This window comes from Coturnix japonica, chromosome 27 (genome assembly GCF_001577835.2).
Source record: "Coturnix japonica isolate 7356 chromosome 27, Coturnix japonica 2.1, whole genome shotgun sequence".
Lineage (NCBI taxonomy): Eukaryota > Metazoa > Chordata > Aves > Galliformes > Phasianidae > Coturnix > Coturnix japonica.
Window position 1 is genome coordinate 4,205,021 of NC_029542.1, and position 14,649 is coordinate 4,219,669.

General features: G+C 48.4%; 1 long non-coding RNA gene and 2 pseudogenes across 1 annotated transcript; all 3 read right to left on the reverse strand.

Annotated features, from left to right (window-relative positions):
* Window positions 1-4,236: 4,236 nt before the first annotated feature.
* LOC107325076 lies at window positions 4,237-6,954 on the reverse strand (annotated as a pseudogene).
* Window positions 6,955-10,632: 3,678 nt separating this feature from the next.
* LOC107325237 lies at window positions 10,633-11,678 on the reverse strand. Its single transcript, XR_001559644.2, has 3 exons — window positions 11,566-11,678; window positions 11,313-11,404; window positions 10,633-11,085 (listed from the first exon to the last, which is right to left on the reverse strand). It is a non-coding gene; the product is annotated as an uncharacterized LOC107325237 (long non-coding RNA).
* Window positions 11,679-11,683: 5 nt separating this feature from the next.
* On the reverse strand, window positions 11,684-12,786 carry LOC107325077 (annotated as a pseudogene).
* Window positions 12,787-14,649: the final 1,863 nt, after the last annotated feature.

Sequence of the window (14,649 nt, forward strand, 5' to 3'; positions counted from 1 at the left end):
CTGCAGCCTCAGGGGACTTAAAACACGGAGTGATTAGATCGCTTACTGTGGGCTGATAACGGAGCCTGGAAGGAGCCCACATGGTGAACAGCTGCATGGACCTTAGCACAGCACGGTCCTACCGGTTGTTTTCTTTCTTTCCCTCAGGAAAAATCCCTCCTTCAGAAGGAACAGTTTCTTTGCTGGGCAGCCTTCCCGGGCAGGGGGATCCATGGATCCCCTGGTGGTGTTGGAGAGGCGTTTGGTCAGTGCCCTCAGTGATGTGGGTTGGTGGTTCCTTAGCCCTGATGTGCTCTGGGGATTGGACTGGGGCCTTGAGCTGATGAACCCACTGAACTGTTCTGTTCCGTTACAGATCTTGTTTGTTTCTTTGATCTCATTTCCTTTTGGGCCAGCAGTTCAAGGGAGGATCTGACAGAATGTGCTGTGTGTGGAGTCCCTTTTTGCATAGAACAAGGATCTTTTTCTAGGAACTGTTGCTGCGTTTGTAGCAGACAGACATTAAACTTCCCTGAGTGTCACCTGCGGAGTCAGCAGCAGCAGGAACAAAGGCCTGATTATACCTTCAGTACTTTTGTTACTACCAAAGAGGGAAGTAAACAGTAGAAACCCAATCACGTTGTTTTCTGGGCTCTGAGAGTAATGAAAATGTTGTTTCTCCAGCGTTTAAGTCCAATTCTCCAAGGTGAATTTTCAAAAGCAATGGTGCTTTTATCCCTGCAGGCTCCTCCATCAGCATCCCCAGCAGTGAGCGGCTCTTGCATCTCTTCTGCTTTCTCTTTCTTTCCCCACCACCCCTTCATCCCTGCAAACCTCCAGGGCTCTGCAGCAGACGCTGCTGTAAGGACGGACACAATGAGCAGCTGTGGCAGCAGCCGGGGCAGGGCAGAGCTCTGCATCCTGCAGGTGCTTCCACCGAGCTCTGGGAGCGCCAGGTGTGGGCTGTGTTTGACCGAGCATTGAGTTCAGTACCAAGACAATGAATGAGAGATAAGCCAACTGAAATGTGCACAAGCATGAGGGCATGTCTGCTCTTTTTTCACCCGTAAAAATGCGCTATGCACACATCAATGCTTTACCCACTTGGTCCAGAGAGAGAAGTCAAACTGCAGGGCAAATACAGGGAGTGTTAGAGAATAAACACACAGGATGGAAGTTGGCCAAGGAGCTGGTGCAGCAGCCCCATGGATCAGCCTGAGAGCAGCCTTCCAACCAACCACTGGATTTCAGTGCTTTGTAACATCTTTCATATAGATGGATATGTCCTTTTTTCCCATTTATGTATCATTTTCAGCTCTAATTGATGAGATTGCTTTGCCAGTTAACTAGAATTTAGTCATTTTTATCAAATATCCTTCATTGTGAACATGTGGCCTTGAGGCTGACTCGTGTACTGCTTGCTTTCCTATGTGGGTGATCTGTATCCTCACATGGGAGGGAGTCGTATCCCATGGAGTAATTGCAGGCTTTTCTGCGCCTGATGGTGCGGCTGCATCAGAACAGAGCTGTGCAGAGACTCAGGCACAGGGTTTATCACCAGGTACGTGCAGTTTGGGTGCTATCCCTATTAACTCTGGTTCTGCAGCCCCGGGACATGACAGCTGGGTTTCAGAGGCTGCTGCATTCACACAACTATCCCTCTTGCCCAGTAACAACGTGCAGCCTGCCCTGAGGCAGAGCACAGCCCCTTCTGTGGATCTGAATGCTTTATTCAGCCCTGGGTGGGGGAATGCTGCCCAGCAGGTTCCAGCTCCATCAGGAGCACTGACAGCACTGGGAAGCTGTCTGCATGTGGGCAGAAGGGATGGACAGAGTGGTGTTAACACACTGAAATGCCTGGAAAGGCCTTCAGTGCGGCGAAGTATTTACTGGAGGAAGAAGGTGCTGTTACCATTGTGTGCAGGCCTTTGTTTCTCCCACTACCCTGATCTTAACTGGCTGTACAGTCAGCTCTTCCTGCCGCAAACAGGAGGGTGGGACAGGCCAGGAATGGCCTCTATCTGCACTTTATCACAGATAAGTGTGTCATGGCAGGGGGAGCAGCCTGCTGAGGCTCATGCTGAGCCCTGCATTTGCTTTTATCTGTTTGCTGCTGCTCTGTGCAATTGTAAATGTTTTTACAGGGAATTTTTATGAACTTTGATGTAAACCAGTTTTATTGCCCTTGAGTAACTCTGGCACGTACCTCATTCTCACCCGCTGCTGTTGCAGCTCAGTGCTTGCATTGCCAGTGCTGCTCCCACCCGAGCAGCCCCTGCAGGCTTTAACCTTCCTGACTCTTTTGTACCCACATTTTCTAACTTTATGTCCTCTGATTATGGAAGCTGTGCTGCCCTGCATTTCAACCCCTTTAATTCAAACACACACTTTTCTTCTATTTTTTCCTTGGAATGCCCCTGTGGGAAGAGCCAAACCCAATGAGAGCCCACCTGCCGCCGGTGCTGCTGTGGCTGTGCTGGTTGGGGTGCAGCTCTCACCCTCCTGGCTCCCCCTTCCCCTCATCAATCATTTTTAGGGCCTTTTTCCCAGATGCTCGCTCAGCTCACATTGCTGCACAGTGCGCCAAGAGATTCCGAGATAGGAATGTTTGCATGCTGCAGCGGCAGGTCCAGGCACAGACAAGCACAGCTGCTGGTGTTTAAAGAGGACAGATAAGAGCAGAGAGCGATTCTGTTACCTCCTCAACCCTCTGTCTTTTGTAGAGGAGAGGGAATGTGGTTTGGTGAAGGGAAATGTACGTGCATAAAGGTTGGCTTGGCCAGGACCCCCGGCCCTGGCACGTGAATGACGATTTTTATATTCATGCTTAAATATGATGGTTTCTGTTGCTGGTTTTCTACATGTAGGTTTGTCTCAGTCTCACCCCACACAAAAGCAAGATAATCTTGCAGTAGATTCATTTGGCTTTTAATCCTCTCTCTCAGTGGAACACTGAGGTCTGTGTTGGCCATCTCAGTGCATTGAGCAGCCCAGCACCACCGAAAGAAGCCGATGGAAGTTGCTGGTGAATGTCTTCCCATTGCTTTCCAACAGATTCAGCTTTAATAACCAATAAAACCCATCAGACCCCGGTTACCGGCCATGGGTTGTGTGGGAAGGAGCTTTAGTTTCTGGCAGCAGAGCAGCACGGAGCTGCGGGGCAGAGCTGTGCTGGGAGCAGCAGTGTTGGAGGGCTGGGCACTCAGCAGGGCTGAACCTTTGATCAGCTGCCAGCAGAAAGGTGTTCCCTGCAGCCAGCACTGGCAGCGCGCCGCTGAGCGTGGGCCGGAGCAGCGCTGCGAGGAGCAATGGCAGCGTGCACTGATGGCTCTGCAGGCACCGTGCAGCTGCTCGGGACAGTCAGCCCCAGCACCTGAGACGTGCACACACTGTGTCAGCCACGAGGTTTGCCCGTTGTGCTGCTGCACTGTGAGATGTGAGACATGAGATCGCTTCGAGCAGATCAGAAGTTCCGTGGCGTTTCCTCTCCAAAACACTGCCTGAGACTTAATAGAAACGTATCACCTGGAAACACGGGATGTGTATTTTCCTACAAGAATTGCATTTGCTTCATTTGACAGCTGTTACTTATGGTGATTGCAGGCCGGTAGATGTCAGTACAGCAGCTGCTGCTTGCGATCATTTCCTTCCATCTGTTTTTATATCAAAGTGGGAGTGAATGAGAGATTGATTTCCTTTGTAAGCGCCCCGAGAAGTGTGGACGGGATGGGGGGGGGTCAGTGCAGCAGCACTGCGCCCTGACAGCTGTCCTGCAGTGCGGGACCATCCTCAGACCTTCCTGAACCTCCATAGTGTGCAGGCGGGGATGGTCAATTACCAGCACCGAGGGACCCGCACAACCCCGGGCTGTAACGCGGACTGTGGCTGCCTTTGTCACACTGTACCTCCACGTGCCCCCTGCAGGTCGGCTGATCGAGCACAGCCCTCCCCGGCAGCGCTCAGCAGGGAAAGGCGTTCAGCCATCCTTTCTTGTTCCCATAGGTGTCACTGTCGAGTTTAATATGAGCCTGGGCAGGCAATCCTTCCCTTACAGCATCCACGTCGCCCAATGAAATAGGATACACAGTTTTCTTTGGGGCCATATTAAAGAACGTCCCCAGACTGTGAATGTGTATCTTGTTTCTTTCACATAGCATTGAATATCTGTACAGCCTCAATACACTAAATAATCTACTGCACACAGGTTCTTTTTGCACTGCAGAAAAGTGAAGTTTTATTAGAGGCACAATGGCCAGCAGAAAGCAGAGCACTGGTGGCACTGCAGTGATTGCACTGTGAAGAACAATGCAAAGGAGGAAGCAGAAAACGTTGGGAGTCCTGGCAGGGATTCATCGTCCCTGCGTGACGACACGCGCAGATGGAGCTGTGCACCAGGCACACAGCGTGAGCTGCTGGTCATCCCTGCACCTGGGGCTGTAGGTGGATCAGAGAAGACCAGAGCATCGGTGGTACCTCAGCACACTCTTGTCTGCCCTGTGGGAGGAAATGAGAAACAATTACTGTTTAATGAGGACACCAGGAGTTTGCTGACTTTACAGCTTTATCCATTATTTAGGTGTCCATCCAGGTTAGCAAGAGTTTGGACAAAAAGCAAGCCAGTTTCTGCAGCTGGAGTTATGGCACTCTGAATTTAAGAGATTCAATTGTGAGTGGTTTAATCCCTTTTGTAATTGTGAATGTGGAAGCCACAGCACAATGTTTCACAGTGACCAGCAAATGGTGGTGAAGTACAAAAGGTGAAAGCTGTGAAACAATGAAGATCCTTTTTGGAAGCTGCTCTTACCTGACTTGTCTCCGCCAGATTGTCCGTGAGAATAGGAAGTGGAAGAATAGGAGTGGGAGGTTCGTCCTCCTCCTTGGGGCATCCTGTTAGGGAAGGGAGCTGTGATCAGGAGGATGAGAACTGAACTCCCAACCAGACACACTGACACGGTGTGCAGTCAGTGACACAGCGGGATTCCTCCTGGATCTTACAAATATTTCTTGTTATCTTTTTATTTCAGCCAGATGCTGTGAAAAAAAGCTTACATCTGGAGTTCAAACACGGGCTGATAAAACACTGCGCTCTGTCCTTTGGAAGTGTAAGCACAGAAAGCACTGCACTCTGTGTATGCCTTATTAATGAACAGAATACATACGCAAGGTCTTGCTGTCCTTCATTGAGCAGTGCCCGGTACTGAGCAATCTCCTGCTCCAGGCGGGTCTTGATGCCCAGCAGCATCTTGTACTCCTGGCTCTGCCCCTCCATCTCAGCGATGTTGGCAGTCTCTCTACCGCATTGTCTGCCCTGTATCTGTGCGAGCAGCATGCGAGATTCCGTCTCAGCCAGAGTTTCCGGTCTTTTGTGGATAGAAGAGAAAAAGAGGTGAGGTTGGGCTCTCTCGAGGTTTCCACCTAGGGCCGGGCCCAGCCCGGGTCGCCGCCCCACGTACCGTGCTGAGCTGCGCCTGCAGCTCGATCTCCAGGTTCTGCATCTCACGCTTCAGCTCGGTGAGCTGGTGGCTGCTGTCTGGATGTCCTGGCTGCTGGAGGTGACCTGCCGATTGACTTCTTCGATCTGTGGAGCAAAGCAGAGCTTGTGAGCGGGGCAGATCTGCTGCTGAGAACCAGGGCGGGCAGAGAGCTGCGTTCTGCCGTGGGAGGAGGCCGCGCTGCGGGCACTGAGACGTACTTGACTTCATACCACTGCTCAACTCCCTGCGGTTCTTCTCGATGATCTGCTCATACTCATTTCTCAGGTCATTGAGAACCTTTGTCAAGTCTTGTCCGGGAGCAGCATTGACCTCCACGCTCACATCGCCTCAGTCTGAGACTGCAGCTGTCGTAACTCTGCAGGGTGTGAGTGGGAATCATCGCCAGTCCCCCCAGTTGCTGTTGAGGCAGCGGACGGCAATTAGATACCTGTGTCGTTAGAATTTGAGCCCACTGCTGAGTTTTAGATGCTGGAATTTACTCTGATAGGATCTGATGTGAGACTTTTTACATTGCGTCTAATAGCTTGGCTATAGAGCTAGTCTGTTTTGGGTTTTTTTTTTTCCTTTTTTGTTTCAGTTAGAGTCATTTGGCTTGTCATTACCAATTTGTTTCATTGTTCAGACGCAGGTATTTTCTAGCTTGTCATGATTGAATTCATTTACTTAATATAATACATTCACTATGCTGCCAAGTTCTTCTACGACTTGAGTATTTGTTTTTGTATTGCAGTATTAGCTTGGCATACTTTCTGGTTTCTTTGAGGCCTCTCTCTAGGATCCAGTCAGATTCCAGTGGAAGTGTGTAGGTAAGCTATCCAGGGGTCCTCAGAATTACATCGATCCCAGTCTGGGATACAAGTTCTTCTCTACCTTACACGAAAAGAGAAGATGATTTAGCTCACCTGAGCTGGCCATTCTATCATGTGAGGGTACATATTCCCAGTAACAAATCTCATCAATTCATGCAGGGTAGTCAGTGCCCAGGTGATACTCATTCATCGGAATCATCAGCAGTCTTTGTGTTATGATGTCCGAATCCTGTTGTTGTCAACGTGCAGAAATTGATTGAAAAGGAAAGGTTGGCGCGTGTAGTCCCAGTGTTCAGAAGTGCATGGAAAGAAGGGAACCAGCTTAGAGGGCTTTGTTTGAAACTACCCCCAGAGCTGTTTCCTGCTGTTTGGCAGGGAATTCAGGAATGGACTGTGCTCCAAGTTTGCTTTTCAGATCAGTCTGTGTGCTTTTGTAATTGAGATAGGTGCATACTCCTGGGACTGCATTTTCCTTTTACTGAATGTGCGTCATCCTAGTAGTGACATTTACTTGCGGAGATGAAGCCATGCGGCTGCCCTACCTGGTTTTGGAGCTGCTCGATGGTCTGGTAGTAGGAGCTGTAGTCCTTGGAGATGCTGGGAGCTTGTTTCCTGTACCACTCGTGTGGAGTCGAGTGGCATCCGTCCTCTCCAGGCTTCGACCTTGTCATGTGGGCCACGTCGTTAGGTTCTGCATGGTATTTCTCATTGCGTCAGCGGATGTCACCCCCGTGCGCTTCCCGCAAACGCCCCCCACCTCCTCGCGCCAGACGCCAGGTGCTGGCGTCATTCCCACTAGCATCCACGTCCCCTGCGACTGCCCTCTTGAGGAGGAGCGTATCGCCACGAGACGGAGGGGTCTCGTCCGCCACGAATGCTCCCAGCCCTACAGTGCTCAGTGCTGGCTCTTGATGCTGCAGCTCATGGTGAGAGGTGGATGTCGTGCCCCGAAAGCAAAGCGTGCGTAGCTGTTATGCAAAGTGAAGCGTGCTCCTGCTCGTGGCCTCTTTCTACTCGCGGTGGTGTCAATCAGGCGTGCTGTTTCCCTGGGGTTGCCCAGCACAGCTCTCAGGAAAAATGATTCTAAGGAATGCTTTTGACTGGCGCATCCCCATGGTATTGTGTTTGCTGTGCTGATTCACCCAAAGCACGCTCTATAATTTGGGGTGGGTGGCTGTGTGTTAGATTTTGTTTCAGATTGTTTGTTGCTGGCTACTTAATGAGTGAAACTTATTTTAATAGTTCCTCTTTGATCCTTGTCATTTTTTCATCCTGAGCAGTGGTGGTGGAAGCACTTTGTTACCGTTCTGTGAGTTTGGAGCTGGTAAAATATGAATTCACATCTCTGAATTTTGCCTTTAGAACTGAGAGCAGCCGACATTTTTAGATTCAGCATCCCCAAGGTTTAGATGCTGCCCTACAGAGGAAGCTCATCATGGGCAGCAACTTCATGGTGTCTATTGGTAACTCTCACTATAAGAACTGCTGAAGAGGCGGCGTTGCTGCGTTCACCAAACTCTGGCATCATCCCCAGTTAATAATCCGATATCCTGCACAGAGCAGAGGACATGCAGGAATGTTGTTCTTTAAAGCTGTGTTTTTTAATTCATTTGTCTGTTTTTGAATGTTTGCTGGTTTCCAGACTGTTCTAAGCAGAAAGAGACATGCAGAGTTTATTCTGTATCACGGGGTGTCTTGAGAGCGGGCAGGCAGGGGGTGCAGCTCTTTACCTCAGCAAACGGCTGAGGTGGTGTCTGCCTGCTCCTATGGAGGGAGATGCTGCTGCTGTTTAAAATAAAGGTGATTCTGTTGTTCACAGGGAAGGATGTCATCTGGCTTTGAGTGCTGGAAATGAGGGAAAGCATTTTGCCCATGGAAGCATCGTGGTTTGGAAGGTGCCTCTGCTATGGGGGATTTGATGGAGAAGGAGGCAGCTGTGGGGTTGGCCTTGGTTCGTTCATGGGAGCCATTTTTCTTCATGTAAGGGAGACTCAGCTGTGAGCCTTTTGATCCCCATTGTGTTCTGGCTTTGGTGCAGTGGCACAGTCACAGCATTTGTCAGAGAACAGGGATGGAGGAATCCTTCTTTGGAACTGGGATTTTGCCATTAAATCACTTCTGGAGAACAGACATTTTAAGACAAGAGGCTCTTTATGGGATAGAGAGACACTGATGGGAATCCATCTCCACCAGTTCTCCTTGTGGGTTTCATCGATGATCCTCCTTGCACGCAGCTTCGAGTTGTGGCTGGGGCAACATTCAGTCTCTTGGCTAAACCAGTTCTGGAGCCCACGAACTCACTGGTACGTGCTGAAATTGACTGCAGAGTCACAGAGCTGCTCACCCTCCTTCGGTACCACTACACACATTTCATAGATGTGATGAAGATAATTTAACGCTTTGATCTTTGTAATTAGGATTGTTCGTTTTTTAGTAGCTCTCTAATTACCTGCACGTCAGAACCAGTTGCTTTGCATATCTGGGACTGAGTCATCATTATTAAAAAAGAAAAATGATTTTCTCACGGGGTGTGATTCCTTACTCATATTTTCCCCATTAGATTGTTGAAATGCTCTTTTATTCTTCCTTATGAGATGTTTATTGCTGATTGGCATTGATGCCAGAGGTGTTGATTTTATATCTGCTTCTCGGTATCGTTGCATCACAGCGTCTGACCCAACAATTCCAAACATTTCCCAACGCTGTAATTTCATACCATCGACAGGGACCTTTCCTATGTCTCTCTGTCCCTGTTTTCCTTCCTTCCATGCTGCTGAAGCCCTTTTTATTCCCTGCAGCTCTCTCCAGAACAATGTCCATCTTGCATCGCTCCTTGAGCAGCACTGGCTGTGGTGCCATTGGTAGGGGCAGCTCGTGGGCCCAGGGCAGCCCTGGTGCTGGCACTGCAGTGTGTGCTGCTCCCTGCACAGCTCTGTGTGTTCCATCATTTCCATGGGGCAGCTCTTGCCCCACATCCCGGTGGAGGTCAGCGCCCACTGAGCCAGTGGCAACACGCAGAGGGTGGTTCCGGGCAGGACTCAGCGCTGATCTCATTCAGCTGCAGTGAGTGGCACTTTTACGGGACGTCCACTCCTTTCAGCCTGAAGATTTTTCATAGCTTTGGTTTTCCAGGTGTAACTGGGGTCTGCCCTGTTTCACAACGTCCTCACACGCCCACACACTGATCCCGAAGCAGGGAGACGTTCTGTGCTCCCTGAAGCTTTGGTCATTGCGATGCTTCTCTGCGCTGCTGGAGGTTTAGAGCTGAACACAACAGCCTTGCAGGGCTTATTTATACTCACTGAGTGGGGTTCGGGTCTCCATGGCCCTGCTGCCTCTGTCTTCATAAAGGTGTTTTTGGCTGTGGTAAGTGCGGCTGAGACCTGAATGAATTCTAGCAGCCTTTGGAGAGGAAACTCATGTTTGCATTTGCTTTGCATCACTTTCTCTATTGTTAAAACCTTAAACAAGCCTTGTTTCTTTGGAACGGGGCTTTTCTTCATGCAAATTCCTGATGCTCGCCTGAAAAAAGTCAGTTTGGCAACGCAGCTTTTCCTGGTAGGCAAGAAGTATCTCCTCATTGCAGATACTGTGAGCTGCAATTATGTTACTGTGATGGCCAAGCCCAGCCACAGTTACCAAAACAACACCTGGCCTAAATAACCCGCTGCTGAGTTACATGGCCTGAGAAAGCTTTTGTTTGTTACCCTATGGAAACAGTGTCTCAGCCTTCAGCCAAATGTTGGGGCTGGTGGAGGAGGGGGGAGCAGGATCTGCTCTGAATGGGCTGAAAGCTGCCTGACATCGGGGAGCTGAAGCACAGTTATGGATTGAAAAGGGGATCGCTGTGTCCTGCAGAAAGCAAACCTTGTATAAAGCAGCTGTTCCCGTATTGCTCTTTCATGCCCAGTTGTATTGAATACTTTTATCTTCTGAGAGAAACAGGAACATAAAATACTGCTCATGGGGGAAATGTGTCTCTGGTTCCTCAGGAGGTGCAGTGTCAGCCGGTTGGTGATACAGACAAAAAGGGCTTCTTGGCATTATATGAGTATTTAAGTGGGAATTTCAGCTGTAAAATGTCAGAATGTTTTTGCTGCAGAAAAATAATCGAAACAGGCGCGTTGCCTTGTCTGCAGTTCTGAGCAGAAGTCAGGAATCGGAATCGTAACCTTCTGCATAGTCAAAGGTGTGGAAATCGATAACGTCATGAAACCCTCGTGTACTGCAGTGAGTCACACCTTCCCTGGGAGCTGCACCTACAGTGAACCGAGTAAAGCCAGAGGTGAATGGATTCTGATGTGTCAGAGCAGCGGCAATGCACAGTTTGGTGCATCACGGTTACTTAATCTTCTGAGATCACCCATCGTTTTCCTTCTCTCCTTGGGCTCAGTGATGTCACCTGGGCACAGTGGCCATTTGCTTAGAGCAGAACTGTTTGTTCTTAGTGTATGTTACAGACTGTGGGGACTGCCTGTGTTTTGTTGGATGCCTTGATGATGTATGTGCAAAGTTTGTTATATTAAATTCCTTACACATTTTAATTTGCATCAAAGAAGTGAAGTTTTATTAATGACGGCATTTTCAGCAGAATTCAAGCTTTTAAACAAAGGTTCAGTTGACAAAGACAAGGGGAGTAAGGCCAGTATTGCAGAAGGGAAGGAAGGTGATGATGGATGCTGCATCGTATCAGCTGCACTGCGGAAGCGTCGGGTTCTGTCTCTTGTTGTCCATGGGTCAGTTCAGTGCGTTTTGGAGGATGCTGACATCAATGCTGCTGCTCTAGCACACTCTTGACTGCCCTGTGTGAAACAGGAGGGAATCATTGACTGAAGGGGAAATCGATGTTTCCAGCTGAACTGAATTTTTTCACCTATCGTGGTTTGTGAGCAAGAGAACAGTGGGAGCAGCTCAGATGGCTGCAAGCAGAGCAGTGCAAGAAGCATATTATCAGAAGTGGGGCTTTTTAGTTATTCCGATTTTAATAAGTTTTAATCTTTAAAGCTATCGTGATGAAGTGGAATCTTACCTGACACTTCACCAGACTGGGACTGAGAGAAGGAACTCGAAGAATATGACTGGGAGGATTTTCCACCTCCTTGGAAAGCTCCTTGGGAGGAACTGTGAGAAGAGAGCAATTAACAGAGGAGGAGTTAATAACAGCCACCAGGTACTCGGTCAGAGAAGATGCTGCTGTAGCAGCACACACTGGAAGACTATGTAAGAATTACAGACTCAAAAGATTTCTTTTTATTCCCTTGCTCTTAATCTGCTATACATACGCAAGGTCTTGCTGTCCCTCGTGGAGCAGTGCCCGGTACTGAGCAATCTCCTGCTCCAGGCGGGTCTTGATGCCCAGCAGCATCTTGTACTCCTGGCTCTGCCCCTCCATCTCCCTCCTCCCATCCCTCCTCCCATTCCTCCTCCCATTCCTCCTGATGGGATTCTGTTGAAGAGAGAAAAAAGACAAATAACCAAGTCAGTCGGATGCGCTGTTGTTCTCAGAAGCACGCTGCGGACAAGGCTGCACTTTCTCCTGTCTGTACTTCTCCTTTGTTGAACCTCTCACAGATCAAAAAGATGACTGAAATCTTGGAATTTTTCTCCCTAACAGCCCTTTCAAGGTGATTTTCCATCTGCCTGGATTCCTGGGCCTGTTCTGGCATTGGGTTAAAAGCGAGGCACCATTTGGGGGTTCCCTTCTCCAGCCAAAAAGCTGAGAGGTCAGAATTTCTGCACTGATATTTTCTCAGCTGTTTTCTATTCTGATTAGATTTGCCAAGACACTTTATGATACCTCAAAAGCTGGAGTGTACTGTTAAAAAGGCTTGATTTAGCCCCATTTTTTAGTACAAAATCTGTTTTTGCATCTAAAACTGTTATTTTACAGTCCTCTGTGACTAATTCTGCTCTTTTGCACGATGCTGGTGTACATACACAAGGTCTTGCTGCCCTTCCTTCCAGCAGTGCCCGGTACTGAGCATATCTCCTGCTCCAGGCGGGTCTTGATGCCCAGCCAGCATCTTGTACTCCTCGTTCTGGCTCTCCATCTCCCAGCGGATGCTGGCAGCTCCTCCTCCAAGGGGCCAATCATGGCCTGGATCTGCTGGCAGCTGCATGTTGTAGCGGCGTTCCTGTGTCCTCCAGGTTGGACTGCAAAGAAGTCGCCCTGCAAGTGCAAGAAGCAGCACAGAGTTTGTGGGAACGGGCCAATTGGATTCGTGTCGTGAGAAAATGGAGAGATCTGCCCAAAACAGAGGGAAATGTGTTTTTTGTAATACTAATCTCCAGCACCCCGTTTCTGTACACGCTTCTTGTAACCAACCTCCTTTCCCACTCTAAGGGGCACTGCAGCCCATGTTAACTTACCATGCTGATTAGCGACTGGCAGCTCGATTTCCAGGGCTCTGAATATTCACGTCTCAGCTCAGCGAGATCTTGGCTGGTTGCTGGATTGTAATCTCCTGGCCACTTGTATGGACTTGTTGATTAACTTCTTCCATCTATAAAATTGTCATTACAAAACTGAGGTCTTTCTGGTTATAAGAAAACAATTGTGGTTTGTCATAAAAGCATTGGAGAAAGCAATGAATATGTATAAAGTAAAAAAATAAAAATGGCAACGTAGACTGTCTTAGATGCACTCTTGTTCACCCACAACCCAATCCACTGGTCATTTCACCTTGCTGCTGAAATACAGGCAATTCCTATCCTCAAAATCACTTAGTAATCGCCTTGTTTATAATTCCTGGTAAGTTTGCCTGTGCCCTTCTGGAAGGGAATTCTTGTGTGAAAGAATTGAGTGACACAAAAAATCTCATACATTACCTTGGTTTTCATTACCAGCTTTCCACCTCTCTTCGGTTGTTCTCAATAAGCCGTCTCATATTCAGAACGCATTTCATTTAATTTTTCCATCAGATTGGTGCCAGGAGTAGCATTGACCTCAACATTGACCATCACCGCCAGATTGTGTTTTGCAGTCCTTTCATTTCCTATGAAGAAACAAAAGAAAACAAAACTTGGAAAGGTTGAAGGTGAGGAGGAATGTTGTAGCTTCACAAAACAGGAAAAGGAGGGGGCTCAGATCCTCGCAGCACCAAGTCTCATTACTGCCAGCAGAAGGAAATGTGCAGGAGATTCTGAGAGTGATGGTTTTCATTAGTTTATTATTTTAAAGTGTAGAAACTTACCTCCTGATGGTTCTTCTTAAAGGTAGACCAGTTCTCTCTCAGGGATTCAAAACTGTGTCTCCAATCCGATCTGGACAGAGTCAGTTGATCCAAAAGTGGACGCAGTCCATTAATATCACTTGCCACACGCTCTGGTGGAGGTGTACTCAGTCTCATACCTAAACCACAGACAAGAAAGAAAGTAAAACTGCTGTAGAGCTCTCTTTCTCTCTTCATCAGAATGTCTGTCCTATAAGCACACATCATCAAACAACTTGTCCTTGTGGAGGCAAAATACTAATGAAAAAACACACAATTCCTTGCCTCACGATGACTCTTCTCCAAAACACAACAGCCTTTCCTCTTCGCTGCTGGAGCAGAACACTGCAGGCATATCCCCAAAGGTTGCAGTACAAAGTCATGGTGGGAAGGGGGACCAAAGACAAATGAGAGAAGGAAAAAAAGACTCCACTTCAGTCTTGAAAGTCAGTGCCACAGTTCATTGTCCGTTGTTGTTCAATGTCAAGAAAGCTCCTGTTCAGGTTCCACGGTTTTTGCCACAACAATCTGCAAGGCGACCGAGGGCGGGATGTTTTGTTGGCCAGCTGTCTTTTCAGTCTGACACACAAACAGGGGAAGAAATCCCTGTGCACATTCCAGAGCATCTGAGACAAGCCTTGTGCCCCAGTCAACAGAGGTCTGCACAGAGAAGGGGAGTTTTAATTGTTTTCCAGCTAAAAGGGTGCCTTCAGATTAGATATCAAGCAACTGGTTTTTAGTCTATAGGTATCCATCGGAAGTGCCTAGCTACTTTGTTGGAAAGAATAACAGAATAACCTCTCTGTGGAACTGTTCCAAGACAATGGAACATATAGCTTTGCATTTTGGCATCGGTATTAAAGTGGAAACAGACTGAGACGCTGGAACGGGGATCTGAATGCAGTGACCCTTATATAACTCCCCCCTTATACATTCACCAAGCAGACTTCCAACTATTAGATGCTCAACTGCAAGCACAACACATAGCAAACAATGATTCCCTAGATCATCCTCGCTCCAGAATTGCACAGAGTGCAAGAGCCAAACCAAAGGCACAGGCCATTGAAGGGAACCAGCCCTGGGCACCAAGTGTCGCTTGCTGGTGTTCAGAGCACACCACATCAGCAGAGCAAATGAAAATGAGGTGTCAAGGCT